The sequence below is a fragment of the Coturnix japonica genome, chromosome 3 (genome assembly GCF_054131305.1).
Source record: "Coturnix japonica strain WE chromosome 3, WE-NBRP24, whole genome shotgun sequence".
In the NCBI taxonomy this organism is placed as follows: Eukaryota; Metazoa; Chordata; class Aves; order Galliformes; family Phasianidae; genus Coturnix; species Coturnix japonica.
In genome coordinates, this window is record NC_140665.1 from 9,562,230 (window position 1) to 9,578,227 (window position 15,998).

The following is a 15,998-nucleotide window of genomic DNA, read 5'->3' on the forward strand; positions in this document are numbered from 1 at the left end:
CGTGTCTATGAAATGGCAAATGGCAGTTTACTAACAGAAAGGAGAGACTGCTTAAAACAAGCCCTTGATTTTACTGTCCATAAAACAAGGCTAGGACTGATTACAGCATCAGGCATAAATTTCCTAGGGGAGGAAGAATAAGCACCAAAGAAAATCAGTAATATGCCAGAATGGCTCATCAAGAAATTAGAAACTCTGAAGGTTGACATAACTCCAAGAATAGAATTAATTCAGAGCTCAGAAGGATATGTCAGAAGAGATAGAGGAATCATTAGCAGATATATGTAAAACCTGTTCGGAAATATGAGCTGGGCTGGAGAGGGGTTGGTGATAACTGCTATCTAGGACAATAGAAAGCCCTGACTTCACATCTGTGCCGTTCTCTCGAAACACTACTATTTCAGGAAACAATGCTATTAAGAGTTTGCACAGCTGAAAGAGAAATCACTGGCACAGCTTACTGAAGGGATATCGTGCCTAAAAACTGCCCTCAGCCCTTTCTGAAGAAGAATTAGGAATTATTGATCACACTGTAAGGTACAAGAATATATTCCACACTGTTTAGAAAAACTTTGGATAGATTAACAAATAAAAAGCTAATCTACAAGGTCAGGAAGTGTTAGGAACAATCAGTGCAACAACATGATACATTAGAGACGGAAAAACAGGTAGGTTAGTCAATGAAAAGAGTCAGGATAAAACTCTGAATGACTGAAGTACACTCAGACAGACTAAAAGCCTGGCAGAGCAGAAGGCAAGACATCAGTTCAGTGCAGACAAACATTTGTTAATAAAGCTAGCAGGAAATAACAAGCACAAGCAAAGGGACTCTACCCTTTTCTGCTTTTCACAAGAGAAAGAGGTGAGAAGCAAGACCTCTTGACATCAGAAGAATTAAGAATGGGGAAAAAAAAACCAAAACATGTAAAACTTGTTGCAAACTCCAAATGGTGCCAGCAGTAAGCTTCCTGAATTCTTCTCTACCATTGTAATATGGGGCAATATGACAACACGCTGGCACGCTTGAAATTCTCAGAAACTGGCTCAAACCTTACACTAGCCAATGGTTAAGGCACCTTTAGGTCAGATTGTTGATTACTTCGTAGAGTTAGAGAATTTTCAGTTCGGGGGAAAAAAAACCACACCTTTTAAAAAGTAGTCGAGACATTAACTGTGACAAGTGAATAACCTTATTTGTTTGACTCTTGAAAAGCCTGAAGTCTACATTTATGTGGACTCCCTGCAAGGTGTGAGTCAGAAACACTTTATACTTTCATTTTATTTTAAGATTTCATTTTAGTTTAACTCTGCTATTTTCCAGATTCTATTACTACTGGAGTGATATGCTAAAAGGGATAAAACAGGAATGTCTGAAGCTTATTCCTCTCTATCCTTCAACTATTTCAAGCCACTAAGTTCTCTTTTCCTTTCCTTGTCTGCTGAAAACATTTCCTTTGTTTCTTTGTTAGTCCTAAACTGAAGGTCTTTTGGTATTTCTAGCAATTCTAACACAAATGCGTCCTTCTCAGTGCATTTTAAGGGATGATCCAAGTTGATCAGAAAATTCCACATAGGCCAGAGCCACTGGCATAGTGTTCTGGTAATATTCATCCCATCCCACTAAGTGCCTGATGACTGCCCACTGAAATGAGAGCAGTACTGATACATCCAGCCTGGCCTTGAATGCCTGCAGGGATGGGGCATCCACAGCTTCCTTGGGCAACCTGTTCCAGTGCGTCACCACCCTCTGGGTGAAACAAAAAACGTGAAACTGATAGTTAAAAGGGGAACATATCATGAATAAAAGAAAAAAAAGTTAAATGATTTCTTAATACCACCATCCAAAGAAGACTGGCCCTTCTACAGAGCAGGCTGGTAACAAAAGTCTTCAGAAACAAAAGAAAGTGAGGTCGGTGAAAAAACACTTGTAAGCCTAATCTAGAAATAGATAATGCCCATCTACAAAATCATCTCTTGAGAGAAAAGTTAGATTACCTAACTCCAAGACCAGTCATATAAATTCTCCTATACTAATGAGGAGATGGAGTGTTTTGCACTTGAACTCCATTTTGTTTTTCCTACTGTTTAATTTAATTTAATTTAATTCCTCCCTCATCAGCTCCCATTGGCCTCAGGGCAGGATGTCATTCAGTGTTACTAAGAAGTATTACTTTGAATCAGGCATGTGAGGATGGAGTTCATACCTGTTTGGTTGTAAATGTTTACATATCTAAGTTTCCTACAGATTGACCCGGAGAGGGAAAGAAAAATTACATGCACAACTAAAAAAATATAAATAAATGTATTTATATAAAAATATATATATTTATATATAAATAAAAAATATGAAGTGTTTGATACTCAAAAGTGGCCTAACTCTATTGCTAATGGCAGAACTCCCATTAACTGCAATGGATGTAGAATTAGGCCAGCACTACATCCATCTGAAAAATCACTCCTTACATAAGCAAGTCAACGAAAGCTTATTTTTTAATGACTTCACACCTTATGAAAGGAGCACGCTGACAGCACTCTGCTTCTTTACGCAGCAAATCCCATAGCAGCACACTGCAAGCTTATCTGTAAAATTAAGGTACCTCATAGCTACCCCTTGGAAGTGAGGTGTCTTTTCTCCGCATCTATCCCATCAGATGAGAAAGCAACCAAAATTAACACAAACCACTGAGTTTTAAACAGGGACTACCTTTCAAGCAGACTGATTACAGAGGACGTAACACGGCCAGCCAAGAGTCGAAGCTTTAAGTCGCTCCCAAGATGGAATAATGTGGAGCACATCATCTGGAAAAGCACGGGGTGCCTAATTCTAAGCAAGAGCTGGATTATTTAAAGCTTAGAGGGGGAAAAAAAAGAAATAAATAAAGCAGACACTTCTGGTTATAGCATCTGCCATTTCACCATGCCTATGATATTTCACTAACAACAGTTTTAAGGGATGCATTTAGCTTAGGTATGTTGGAAACAAACGAGAATGACAGGGATCCAGCATTTTTCGCACAACCTGCCTCACAACCTGCCCCTCTGTGTTTTCAAATGAAGCTGTGTAACCATCCCAGATGAAGTTACTGGAAAGCACAATTGTGGCAGAACACGTGCACAGTGTATGTGTGTAGGCAGTGCATAGGGGAAACTGGTAGTTAAAAGGGCCATACGACTGAACGAGGAAAAAGAAATTGTGGTATGGCTAATAATGCCTGTTTTACAGTGCATGCTCTTTCACGTACCTTTTTGAAATCTGTTACATGTTATTGTCTATTTTGCTTTTTAATTTTCAGCATGGTCTCCTTCTCTGGTATTGGTGTTGAACTCAGGACTTCCTTGTTTCCAATTGTAGTGGAAACCTCATTTTGAGCAATTTAGTTGGGCAATGAAGGAGAGCTGGAGGTAGTCAGGCAGCAGAAGTTTCTCCTAAACCTCGGCATGCTGTTCTGATCATCGTGCTATTACAGTTTGCTGTTCATAGAAATCAAGGAATTTATGAATCATTAAAAGGTGTGGGTGACAGAGAAGTTATTATAATGGCATTCAGAGAAATTACAGGAACCATCAGAAAAAAATAAAATAAAAATAGCTGCAATGTTAACACTGCAGACTGAATGTAAATGCGGCAGTGAAATGAGGTGGTAGCTGGGGATGCAGATATGCCGGATTCTCAGGCAGCCTCGAACCACATGCTTTGCATTTGCAGATTTCTTACACACAGCTGCTTCTGCACAGAAGCATTCAGGGTGTAAAGGAAACGTGATCAACAGTCGTCATTAAAACACACTGTGGGTATGTAAAGATCTTGGGCTGGAGCTTGTGAAAACAAGACTTTGTGAATATTAACTGGTTCTATGCTAATTTACTCATTTTCCTACCTCTTGACTAGAACTTATCAGTGTATTAAGAATATATTAGGGACCAAAACCACTATCACCTAGTTACGTTAGAGATCAAGTTCTTAGCTACGGCCACACTCCATTCCTCCTGCTCCTTGTATTAGTCCTTGCATTAGTCCCCTGCTTCATGTTTTCCCAACGCCCTTTAAAACAAAGATTCTAGGCTCCATGCAACAGAAAAGCAGATGAACTTGGTAACTACAGCCCAATTCTCCTTTATCCTCTCTGAGCTAGAGAGGTCTGTCAGTTCATTGAAGGGGTTGCGGCAGGTCAGGTTTGAAGTCCATTAAACAGCTGTGAAGGCTTGCTTGCACAACACCTTTCCACGCTGTCTCTCACTAGTTAGAGCTACAGTAAAACTTCCTCTGCTTTGATGAACACTGAAATTCATCAAATTCATCTCTCAGAATACATTTAAGATGGAAGAATAATAGCTAGCTTTACTACAGTGCACTATTTTTTCTTGAGGGGACACAGCAGGCAACGTTCCTCAGTGCTGTAGTAGCTACATGACCTCTCTTCCAGGGCTGCTATGGGAAAGTTCTTTAGTTCCTCAGAGTCCCACTTTTATCCATCTGTAATTACATAAGCCTCGTTGACCAACTGTGATGGAAATCGGCAACCTCTCCTAGGCCCGGCCATTTCACTGCCATATTCACAGATTCTTGCATTTAACACAGTAAAAAGGACCAAGTTTAAAAAAAAAAAGTCCTTAAAGGATGGCCATTCCTTTCTTGCAGTGCTCATCAGCTGCAGCTGGTACCATCAAGTGCAAAACACTGCTCTGTGTGGAAAAAGTATTTTGCCTGCATGAAAGTCTTAAAAGAACGGCATATAAACTATAGAAAAGATGGTGTGAGAAAGGAGGTATTCTCCACCTGTGAGGAATCATTTAGCTGCTGACAACACCTAGTAATGGCAAACTGTAGTTTTGCTCTTCCTCCTAATAACAGGGATGGAGGAAATTATACAGACAGGTTCTCACAATGCTTTCTCACAGAAATATTTATCATTCTAAGAGGCACTAAGATGACAATGCCATAATGCTACCTCTTACTGTAGTTAACACTACAGGGAAGAAATCTGCTTCTGTCCTCAAAATCCATTATAAGAACAAAAGCAATAAAAGAAAACTAACAGGTGAATCACTATTTCTGACAAACTTGGCATCATGTGTGCCAAGTGATGCAACCACCTGCTTTTCCATCACAAATGAGGACCACCACAAACGAGTAATAGCTTATTTTTACCTGGTACAGCACATTTTTAATGCAAAAGCTCTCTGCAGAATATGGGTGAGGCGGTGTGCGATCCCCCTTTGAAGCCACTAACACTTTTCTAATACCCTATCAGAACCTCCTCTGCTGCAGTTTGTGTCCTTCTCCTCTTCTTTCACTGTGCGCTTCAGGAGAAAGCTTGGCTCCGTCTTCTCAAAAAGACAAACACTCTCCCATTACATACATGAAGACAGCAATAAAACCTCCCCTTAGCCTCAAATCTAATTTTTCAAAGCTATTCCAAAATACCACGTGAGACAAATTACTCTGTACTAAATGCATCTACCTATGAAGGAGAAAGTGTTGTGTCCATCCTGCTGGGATTTTAACTTTCTTCTTGGCAACGATGCTGATAGAATTAGTCATTGATAACTGGTGAATTTAAAGTTACTTCTGGCAATTAACGAACTCACAAGTACAAAGTACTACTTATTGGCAAACATAACGCGTTGGAATTTGCTTACCTTCCTCGTGCAACATTCCCTGTGCTGGCTCCCTGGTGGGATTTCTCACAATAAAATAAGCTGGTTTGTGCCCACAGAGCGTATGATCATAAAGCTATCCCTTAATACAGCTTACGTGGTGCAACTGTTTACTTGGGTAAACTTAAACTGTGTGGTTCTGAATGTACTCCACCTGAGGTTAGAATTATTATTAAAGAAATGCCACAGTGACATGAATGCACAGCCCACATTTTGCAATCCGTAACAGAAATGCTGGCAGCTTAACATGCCTGCCTGCTTCTCTACTCCTTTGCAACCCTTGTTTTCATTTGCTGGTTTCAGATACCAAGCAGGCAGGTAACACTGTTTATCTGTTTTACACAAGTAAAAAGCACCACGTGAGAGAAAATCTACTCTAAGCCTGCTAGAGTTTCTTCTCCCCAGATTGGGCTTTTAACAAAGGATTGATACTGGCTTTCCTTTTGGCCTTTGAAACTCCAGGTCACTTAACCAAACATCCAAACACGTGCACTACCATCAGTAACAGCAGCTGGGGAGATCCAGGGCAAAAAAAAAAACCAAAAAAACAACAAAAAAGAAGCAAAACTATTATCTTGTTGAGTATCTTCTTCCCCTGTGCAAGTCAATTCCAACCCCCTTATCTGTCAACAACCCCCCCCCTCCCTTTTGGTGCTATACTGTCCATTGCCAAAACCTTCAGCTCTTCAAACGCAAGCAGCATATATGGCACAGCTGGACTGCAAACCGCTGATAAAACGTGCTTGCATATTTCATTACGTTTCAGCCATTATCTGTAAGTGGGGCTCCCAACAATTTAAATTCTCTTAACTCAAATGTTTTAATGAAACTAACGGTGAGGAGCAAAGGTCCCTTTCATACTCTCTTTCATTGCTAAATGCACAAGGTCTGACTGAGCTAAATGTCAGATTCTGACTTGCTTGATTTAGCCTTGCTATTTAGTAGTAATTATGGACAGAAGTCTCATTTAGGCGTATTGATCCAGTCTTTAACATGAGAATAAATTCAGCAGCTGAGCTATGGAAAACACTGGAGGAATTCTCAATCCATGAATCTTTACAAGGAACAAAGGAGCAGCAACGCATTTGCTATGGTAGTGATTCCTGCACACATACGTCTGTAGTCGATCATGCCAAGAAAGCTTCTGCTCTGGGAGAATGCATATGCCATGAACAACACAAACCTGCTGCCCACCAAAAATCTACACACCTGGTGAGTTCCAGCTCCATCTTCACAGAATGCAGTATCCCAACTCAGGAAAGCATTTAATCATATGTTTCAGTCCATCAGAATTCACGAGAGGCCTTAAGTATGTGCTTATATTTAAAAAGATGCTTAAGTGCCATTGATTTCAAGTGCAGGCTTAAGTGCTGTCCTCAGTATAAATGGTTTCTCGAACCAGGGTTGATGGGAGTTTTATCATTGGCTTTAGTGAGAGCAGAACAGGAACTGAAGAATTTTAGTTATCCCAAATGCTTATCCTGATTGAACGTCTACACAATAAGGAAAGTATAATCACATCATGTTGCATGCTTTGATATCAGCTACCTCGAGAAAGAAGTTCTGAAATTAATAAAGAATCCTAAGCTTCTCATGCTAAGCAAAAGACATTTATCACTGCAGGACTAAGAACTTCTCTGTCTCCGTATCACCCTAAAGTTCCACCTTCCTAGAGATTTTCTTATCTCAGAGGTTTGTGGATTTTTTTTTTTTTAAGATGAATAATACAATGTCCTAGTTAAATATACTTTATTATTTTTTTTAATTATATTTTTTTAAAAATCCATAATATAATTCTTTGAGAGTAACCATAATAGACAGTAACAGCTGCTATGGTCTATTGTGCAAATAAGTAATTACAGAACTTACAGACTATCATGTAAATATGTAATTATGGACTTTTTAAAATGTGCATTATTTCCTCGATAGTCTATCGCTTAAGTATGTAATTATGGACTTTAAAATATGTATTATTTACTCAGACTGCAGCAGCTCCTTGGGACAGAGCTGTTCTGGCCTATTGGGTAAACATGTAATTACGGGAAGTTTAAAAATATGTATTATTTATTTGCTACTGCTGCTGTCAATTCATCACGACAGCCATTTTTAAAGGCAGACTCAAAATACTCAATATTCTGTGGAGTTTTCAGAGACCATGTGAAGTACCACTCCATGTGGCTGTGGTTGCGCACTGCCTTTGCCTCAGGAGGTGTCTTATCACAGAGCCACCCAGTGAAAATCAATCAAGAGACTCCACAAGCGGTTCCATTAACTGGGCTTTACCACCAAGACTCGAATACAGGCAAAAGAAAACCCTTCTGTCATTTCTTTCACAGTGCTAATAACGAAGAGTATATCCCACTGGGGTTAGGAGTTGCTATCTGACAGAACATTCCTCGGAGACCTTTCAGCAAAGCAGTAAACTAGGTGCAATTGCAATCAGCAGCAGGGCTTATTTCCTAATGGCCTCTCAGCTCAAAGACCAAGGACCATTTAGCAGACAGCAAAGGGAAACAAGGGATGATCTGCACAGCAAAAGTGGTGCTAAAGATCCAACATCCACGTTGCTTAATTTTCAGATGGTTTACTTCAAGCCAGTTCTAAAACGGTCCCACTAGGTGTGCTCCCAGATAATACACTCTGGTGTAGTTCACTGCAAGAGGAATCCATTTCAGGCATTATGAGACCACTCCATGATGAGAATCAAAGCACTAAACATGCACGTGATCCCTTCCAAACATCACTCTCTATCTGACATAAAACTACGGTGGAGGGAGGAAAGTAATTGTGAAGGGAGATTCACTCACCCAAGATGAAACTTCAAGTTATGAAAGAAAAGATAACTATCATTACCATTGAATATTTACATTTCTAAACTACCCACAGGCCCCAATCAGAGATAAACACTAGGTGCTTCACACATGGAAATCCAAACCTCACAGACTTCAAAATTTAAGAAATACGACCCAATATATTACCTTACAGATTGCTTTTTGGAAGCAAAACGAGTGTGTTCCTAGGCCAGAATGTATTCAGACTCTAGAATATGCTGCGTCTGCATCTGTATGTCCATAAATCTAACCATCTAGGAATGGTTTTCCTAATAGACCACACTGAAAGCCAAACTAGAATAATTTCTTACTGCAAATATATGGGACAGTTACTCAGTGTGTCACACCTCACACAATCCCACCCTTTCATTGGATACAGGAGTGTTATCATCATCCACCCTCAAAATAAGGATAGCTTATATACTTCAAGACCTTATTTCAGTTCTCCTGTACAAGAAAACATAGCACAACCTGAGCAAAGACAACCTCAAAGAGGTCAACCTCCCTGTATTTATCAGTTTATTATATATATATATGTATGCAAACACGTTATTTCCTACATTCAAAAAGTCATTCTCTTCATGAAAGGCAAACAAAACAAAACAAAAAAAAAAGCCTTTTTCATCAAGACTTGTCCTTCATTCAGCAAGAGAAAAAAAGCAGATAAGAAAGTGTATAGGAAAGAAGACCCACGACCTAAACAGGTGACAAAACATAGGGCCCATTAAAACTAGAAACAGAGCTCCACATCTGGAACACAGAGGCTTTGAAGCCTCCAGCACAAAGAGGATCTGCAGCTCCCTGTGATGAGTTCTGCTGGTTATGATGACTTTACACTACTAACGACCCTGCCTTTATAAAAGCAGCTGGCATTTCTTTATTCTGAGCAGTGCTACTTCACCACCCAGGTAAAGCGGTGGGTTGTAGGAACCTGGAGGAAGAGCTGTAGGCTCAGAACCCAACTATGGGATTTCCTTCTAGAACCTGAGACTCTGCTGCACTCCTTCCTCTTTGGAGCGGTGCATTTGGAGCTCAGCCTGCATTTGCAAGGTCGTGTCGGATACTACCCGTCACACAATGTTGCTTATGCATGAAATGCCCATTTTGCACAAAGCTCACAAATATATATTCCTGTCACAGTATCTTAATGTCCAGGGGATAGTTTGAACTGGGCTGAAGTGAGGGCGGCTGCCATACACGCTCTGCACTGTTGTGGCAAAATAAGGCAAAGCACAACGTTGTCAGTTAGAGCCTGGAAATCTTATGGGCAGGTTTACATAGCTGCGCTGCTGGAACCAGGAGGTTGGTAAAATAAGACCTGGCCTTCTGTGCCTGCAATCAGTTCTGTGTGAAGTAGACATGCCAGAAATGGAAGCAGTGTCCATTTTGTAACAGTAATTATGATTGTGAAGCCATTTTCAAGGTGGGATTATGGGCACTAAACCGCTGGGACTGACTGTGCTGCCCATGCGTTAAATCCTCATTTTGTGCAGACTTAATGAAAAAGATAGCTTCTTGTAATATGTTCTGTTTTGTCAGTTGCTCCTACACAGCAGCACAAGGATGCTTTCTTTGTGCTTAATACATGCGGCGATAATTTTTTTCCACGTGCTCTTTCTGTAAACGTTCCACCACAAAACATTCTGTTAAACTGGAATTAAGGGTTGTAAATGCGCATTAAGAAGTTCGAGCAAATTCTGTACTAATTGACCGTCCCAAGTCCTGACATCAGTGGAGAAAAAGAGCATTACAGGCCGGATTCTCACCCCCAGAAATGCTACTCCATCTCCAGGTGACTGAGAATCAAATCCTGTGCTCAGCTTGGTAGCAAACACCTGCTGGAGGTATCGGGGATGCAAGAACAATCTCACACTTCACAAAAATCAAGGACAGGGTTGCAGATACCCCCCCAGTGGCTTAACTTGGCTCTCATTGAGCAAATGACTTTTTTACCACTGGCTTTAATGACAACAGAGCTGAGAAAATAACCATCACTTTTGGAAATCCTGTCCTTTGGAAATTCAAGCAAATAACGTTGGTTTCTTTTGTTCCCTCAGCCAACCTCTTTGTAAAACCTCATCAGCCTCTCAGCCACACCATGGACCACGGAACACAACAATCCCAAGTTCACTTTCTGCTCCAGCCACAGCAAACACATGCTATTGGCAAAAGCACTGCTAATTCCCTGAGGAATCGAAGTCGACATCACTTTTCCCCGTGCCCTTGACAGATCTGACCAATTTTTTTTTTCGTGGCTGAAATTAAAACATTTGTTTTCCTTCACCTCCAGAAGATTATACTTTATTGCTAACGTATTAGGAGAGAGAACGGTACCATGAGCTAAGCAAATCAAACAATAATTAACAGAAAATTAAACAACAGCAATTAATAAAGATACCTCCGTGTAGTCTCCAAATGGTAATACAACAACTCACAGCAGCGCTGTGAAGCTTGGTTTACTTCTACCTGTAATTTACTTTGAGATCTTAGCATTAAAAGGAGCTCAGAATTGAAAAATATCGTTATTAGCATAAAAATGAGGTATGTTCTATTTATTTTGTGTAATAATTTAGCAGAAGATCGTATTACACAACTTTATACTGTACGCACAAGGTCACACAGGATATGACTTGTCACACTGCGTTGCCTATGCATGAAATCCTCATTTTGTGCAGAGCTCCAAAATATATATTCATGTCAGAATATCTTACTGTCCAGCAATAGCCTGAGAGTTTCATTCTATTACATACAGGGGAAACAAATTCAGCGTCATTTGAGAGTTCTCCTCTTCTCTCAATACCCGAATGAACCCTCATTAATCAAGACCTGCAGATAGTCACCAAAAGGGAACCAGCCCTGTTACTGCTCTCTGCAGCCTGAGACGAAATCATATCCACCCTCTTAGCATTTTTCAAATGTTTCCATGCGACTATCCCAATCAAGGAGCCAAAATCTGGCATCAATTTCCTAGTTAGCAGGGAAGAGAACAGCTTTATTAATGCAATAAAAGGAAACAAACAATCAAAATTGGTTCTAAGGATGGAATGTCACTGACTGCGCCAGCACTGCTTCAACTGCACGACCTTCTCCAGCCTTCCCAGCAGCACACACTGGGACCTCCAGCACTGCTCACACCTGCCCTACTGATGCTGGTAGTCAAACAATCAGGGTCTCCTATCTAACCCTGCTTGCCACCCGCCTCCCCATCAGCTCCTGGTCGTTTAAATGCTTTTCTCCTCCGAACACATCCCAGCTGAAGAAAACAAGAACATTCTTTGAATATTACTTCTTGGACAATTCTGTTTCTTTTTTAGCCAGCCATAAATGTGGAATTGTTGTGTAAGCTGTTCCTAGCAGGGCAGCTTGCTCCACAAAATCCTTAAATCTAGGATGTGTCAGTTTGCATTAAGAGAAGAAATATTACCACGGTCTTCAATAAAACAGCAGAAAGCAGGAACACTTTAGAGATCAGAGCACATAAGCAGAGTAGCCTCCAGACCAGAACAGCGGGTTTGACATGAGCTTCAGGTAAATAGCCAGAACAGAACAGCAATTAACAGTTAACAGGCCACTTCAATTAAGAGCTTTCCTTGAGAAAACAGCCTCAGACCTTCAGAGACTCCAGGAACTGACAGTTCAAGCAGGAAGTAAAGTGGCAAAAAATCAAAGCGTGTGGGGAATTTCCTCAGCAGGCCTGTTATCCACACTGCACCAACCCAGAAGTGCCGGGCCTAAATGCGGATGGAGGGCAGTGGGAGCACAGGGAGGGGGCTCTGCAGACAAAAGGATCTGGTGCTGCAGGTCTGGTTTTTGGGGCAGCTGACACCCCCTGTGTCCCAACAGTCCCAACAAAGGGACACGGCCTCACTCAGAGAAGCGAGGCTGCGGCCCCACGTGCAGGCAAACCCAGCAGAAGCACCAGTATGAACCTCACGTTTCTGTTCCCCTCGTTTCAGGGCACTGCTGACATGCTGACATACACACCGACCCCTCAACAACACAGCAATGAACCACCGCAAGCCCCACTGCCTTGAGACACAGCTTGGGAGAGCACGAAGAGCGGACATCTCAAACCTAATGAGTCTCATGCCCCCATTTTCTCTTCCAGTGCCTTGCAATGCAATAGGAGGCATTTCTCTTTCACTCAGGAGTTTGACTTCCCAAACTTTTAAGATTCAATGAAAAATAACGATATGACTTGCCTGCCACTCCCAAAGAGTGCAAATACAGAGCTCCATCTTGCATAGCTCAAAGCACTCTTTGAACTGGGGACATGCAGGAGCACAACCATTTGAAACAAAAGTAGGTCCAGCACAGAGAACACCAGGAACCAGCCATCTGCTATCCCCAGCAGAACAACCCTGCAAGATGTGTGCACAGTGCTGGAACTGCAGCACCCCGCTGCTGCCCAGCATCCTGCTGCAGGGATACACGCAGCACAGCAGGACATGCAGCCCATGTGTATGGACATGCAGTGTGTGTATGTGGTGGGGGGGAGGGAGGGAATGCTGCTGTTAGCCACATCCAGAAGGGCAGAGGTGTCAAAGCAGCTTTACAGCTTCCTGGTGCTGAGATGTGCCGGGGCCAGGGGACTTTTTGATGGACGCATGGGAACGACACATACAGACTGTTTGAAAGGGTCATCTCCGTATTTCACAGCAGCAGCCCATGGGGGCTGAGAGTCAGGGGGCAGCCTGTTGGCAGATCCTCCTGGCTGTTCCAGAGGGCCCAGCAGCACATGGTTTCTAAGGCAGCTATAACCTCCTCGCTCATTTCAGAGGAGCTGGGGGCAAGGACTTGCAGAGCTGGGTGGTTCTGGACAAGGAAAACTGGAGTATGGCTCTTTGAGAGTAAGGAGGTTTGGAAGGGCATCTGGGAAAGAGCGAGGGAGCCTGGAGATGGAAGAGCTTAGAGCCAAGGACATTAGGGAGCAAAGGCTTCTGGACGCATGGCACAGCCCCTCGGCGATGGCGTTTGAGGCTGCAGTCACACGCCATCTCTGCAGGTGGTGAAAGCACACGGGGCTGAGCGGGTCGGGGTGTGTACGTTAGGACAGCATCACCACCCGCAGGGCAGGGCGCTTGTTGGCCAAGCCGTGCAGGTGTGACGGCGATTCGGACGAGGGTCTCAGCACGCAGCCAGCTCCCACCCGCCTCTCTACTCCCACCCGCGCTCGGACAGAGGGAGCAGAAGCCGCATCCATCCCTCCCCTCCACCCCCCCCACCACTTCCCCATCCCCCGCGATGCCGACGCCGGGCCCCTCACGGCCCAAATCCGCCCCCCGGGGCTGCGGCACAGCCCCCACCCCCTCGCACGGCCGCACCGAGCCCCGTCCCCTCGCCCCGTGGGCGCCGCGGCGGCGGACAGGCGGGGGGCGCGGCGGGGCCGGCCGCGGGGGCGGAGCCGGCAGCGAGCGCCAGGCGCCGTGACCCCGGGGCGGGGAGGCGGCACGGCGGCCGCGGGGCCGGGGGGGCGCGGCGAGCCCGAGGGCAGCGCGGCGGCGGCACAGCCCCGTCCCCTCCCGACACGCGAGCACAGCGACACACACACGCGGCACCGCACCGGGATGGGGGGGGGAGCCGCCTCGGCCCCCGCCCCGCCGCCCGCCCGGGTCCGGCCGCCGCGAGCTCCGCACTTACCCGGGCCGCGGCGAGGTGTCGGCGGGCGGGCTCCGGCACGGCGCTACTGCGGGGGGGGGCCGGGTGTGTTTGGGGGGGGTCCGTAATCCGACAGGCTTTGGGCAGCCAAATGTAAACACTCCGCCATGATTTCTTTGTTTAGATAATTGAACCTGCCTCCCTCTCCTTCGCCGACTCTCGCTCGCTTTTATTTATTTATTTCCCTCCCCACCCCCCCCCCTCCCGTCAGCATCATCATCGTCGTTATGGCTTGTGTGGGGTGTTTTGTTTTGGTTGTTTTTTGTTTGTTTTTTCTGTTTATTTTTTTTTGTTTTTTTTTGTTAGAGGGTTGTTTTTTAGTAGCTGGATGCGACAACATCCGCATAGCCGTATATCCGTGGATATAAACCTTTATATCTAAGCATCATCCGCGGGGGCAGAACGGGAGGCGGTGCGCATTGCGGGCAGCCCCAGCACGGGGCTGCACCCGGCGGCCTGGGAGCACATGCGGGCAGCGCCCGGCCAGTGGGAGCAGGCAGCGTGCTGCGGGATGCCATGGAAGCTTCCAGACTGCAGGTTCTGCAGTGCTGTATGTGCCCAATCGGCCCCAGCTGGATGAGTTACTTCTTGGTGATGTTTTTTGCAATTAAAAAAGAAAAAATGTTCTGGAAGTGTTTGCACGACTTTAAAAAACGCCTTTCGTTTCAGAGGGCCTCACGAGGAGGAGCTCGCAGTGCCCACACAGCACCCCCTCACCCCTTTCTATAGGCAGGTGATGCTTCCCAGCTGCAGTGACCTGGGGGAAGGCAGGATCTGCCCACAGATCCACCCCCAGGGCTGCAGCTCCATGCTGCTCCCCCAGAGGCCCTGTTGAAGACTCCAGAAAGAGCCTATTTTTCTACTTGTAGCATTAAGAGCGCTGTTTCCCTCTCCTAACTACTTACTTCACCGTCTTTCATTTCTAGGAGGTCTGAAGTTGCTGGAAAACGTGCAGTGTTTGAAGAATTATCTTTGCTGCTGATGTATAGAAAGAGCAGGAGTGTGTGGACAACTTATAAAGTCATTATCAGGAAAAATAAAGTCATTTCCTTACCCTGTTAGGTGGTGAAGACACAGTGCTTAGTGACAGCATGCCAGTCATCAAACAGGTTCCCAATCCAATTTCCCTTGATCCTGTTGTAGTGATAATGATCACCGTGCCCATCGCCAACTGCCTCTGAAACAAAGCCAACAGCCACGGGTGCATTGCTGTACCCTAACTGTCGTGGCTGCCCTTGGCACAGGTCCTCACTCTGCCAAGGGATCACCACCACTTGCGACCCCCAAACCTCCACTAAATCACACTAATCCCTTGTAAAGCCATCGTTAGTTCTTGGGATAAGAACGTCTACATATAGAGAACAGTAACGAGAAAGGAGTATACGTACAAATTGTAGTGACACGGGCACTCTGGGTTGCTAAGAATGCAGGATTGCACAAGTTACCACCTTGGAACCCCATGGTTGGCAGTACGGCCCTGGGGTGATCCCTGCAGTTGGTTGGAGCAGCAGAGTTGCCCTGCAGCCCCGCAGCTGCTCCCAGCAGCTTTCAGGCCGGTGGTTTGACACCTCTCTGCATTCCATTCACTAAAACAAACTCCAGCACTTTGTCTTGCAGTGACCCTACTGCTTTTTCTTCTTCCTTGAAGCATCCTTTGGAGAGCAGTTCCCCATTGCTGTTGTCCCCTCTTACCACTTAGAGGTTACGCTATTTACTTAACGGTTCTACTTTGCTCTGCCAGAACTTCGCTGCAGTCTCCCCTTAGTGAAATCCATACTTGTGACCATTGAAATTCATTTCAGGCTGGAACTTGGCATAAAAGTTTGCAGCTTCTCAGCCAGATTTGAATTA

At 44.4% G+C, this 15,998-nt stretch overlaps 1 long non-coding RNA gene across 15 annotated transcripts in view; it reads right to left on the minus strand.

The window, feature by feature from the left end:
• The window catches only part of LOC107310797 (uncharacterized), a 423,706-nt gene that overhangs the window by 362,978 nt on the left and 44,730 nt on the right, over positions 1 to 15,998 (minus strand). For 7 of the 15 annotated variants that reach the window (XR_014944419.1, XR_014944406.1, XR_014944402.1 and 4 more), the window contains exon 1: positions 14,130 to 14,338. The exons of 2 other annotated variants lie outside the window; for them this stretch is intronic. This is a non-coding gene — a long non-coding RNA (uncharacterized LOC107310797). Of the gene's footprint in view, positions 1 to 14,129; positions 14,339 to 15,998 lie in introns of those variants that run through there. 6 more of the 15 variants (XR_014944412.1, XR_014944403.1, XR_014944416.1 and 3 more) reach the window with 1 other exon arrangement.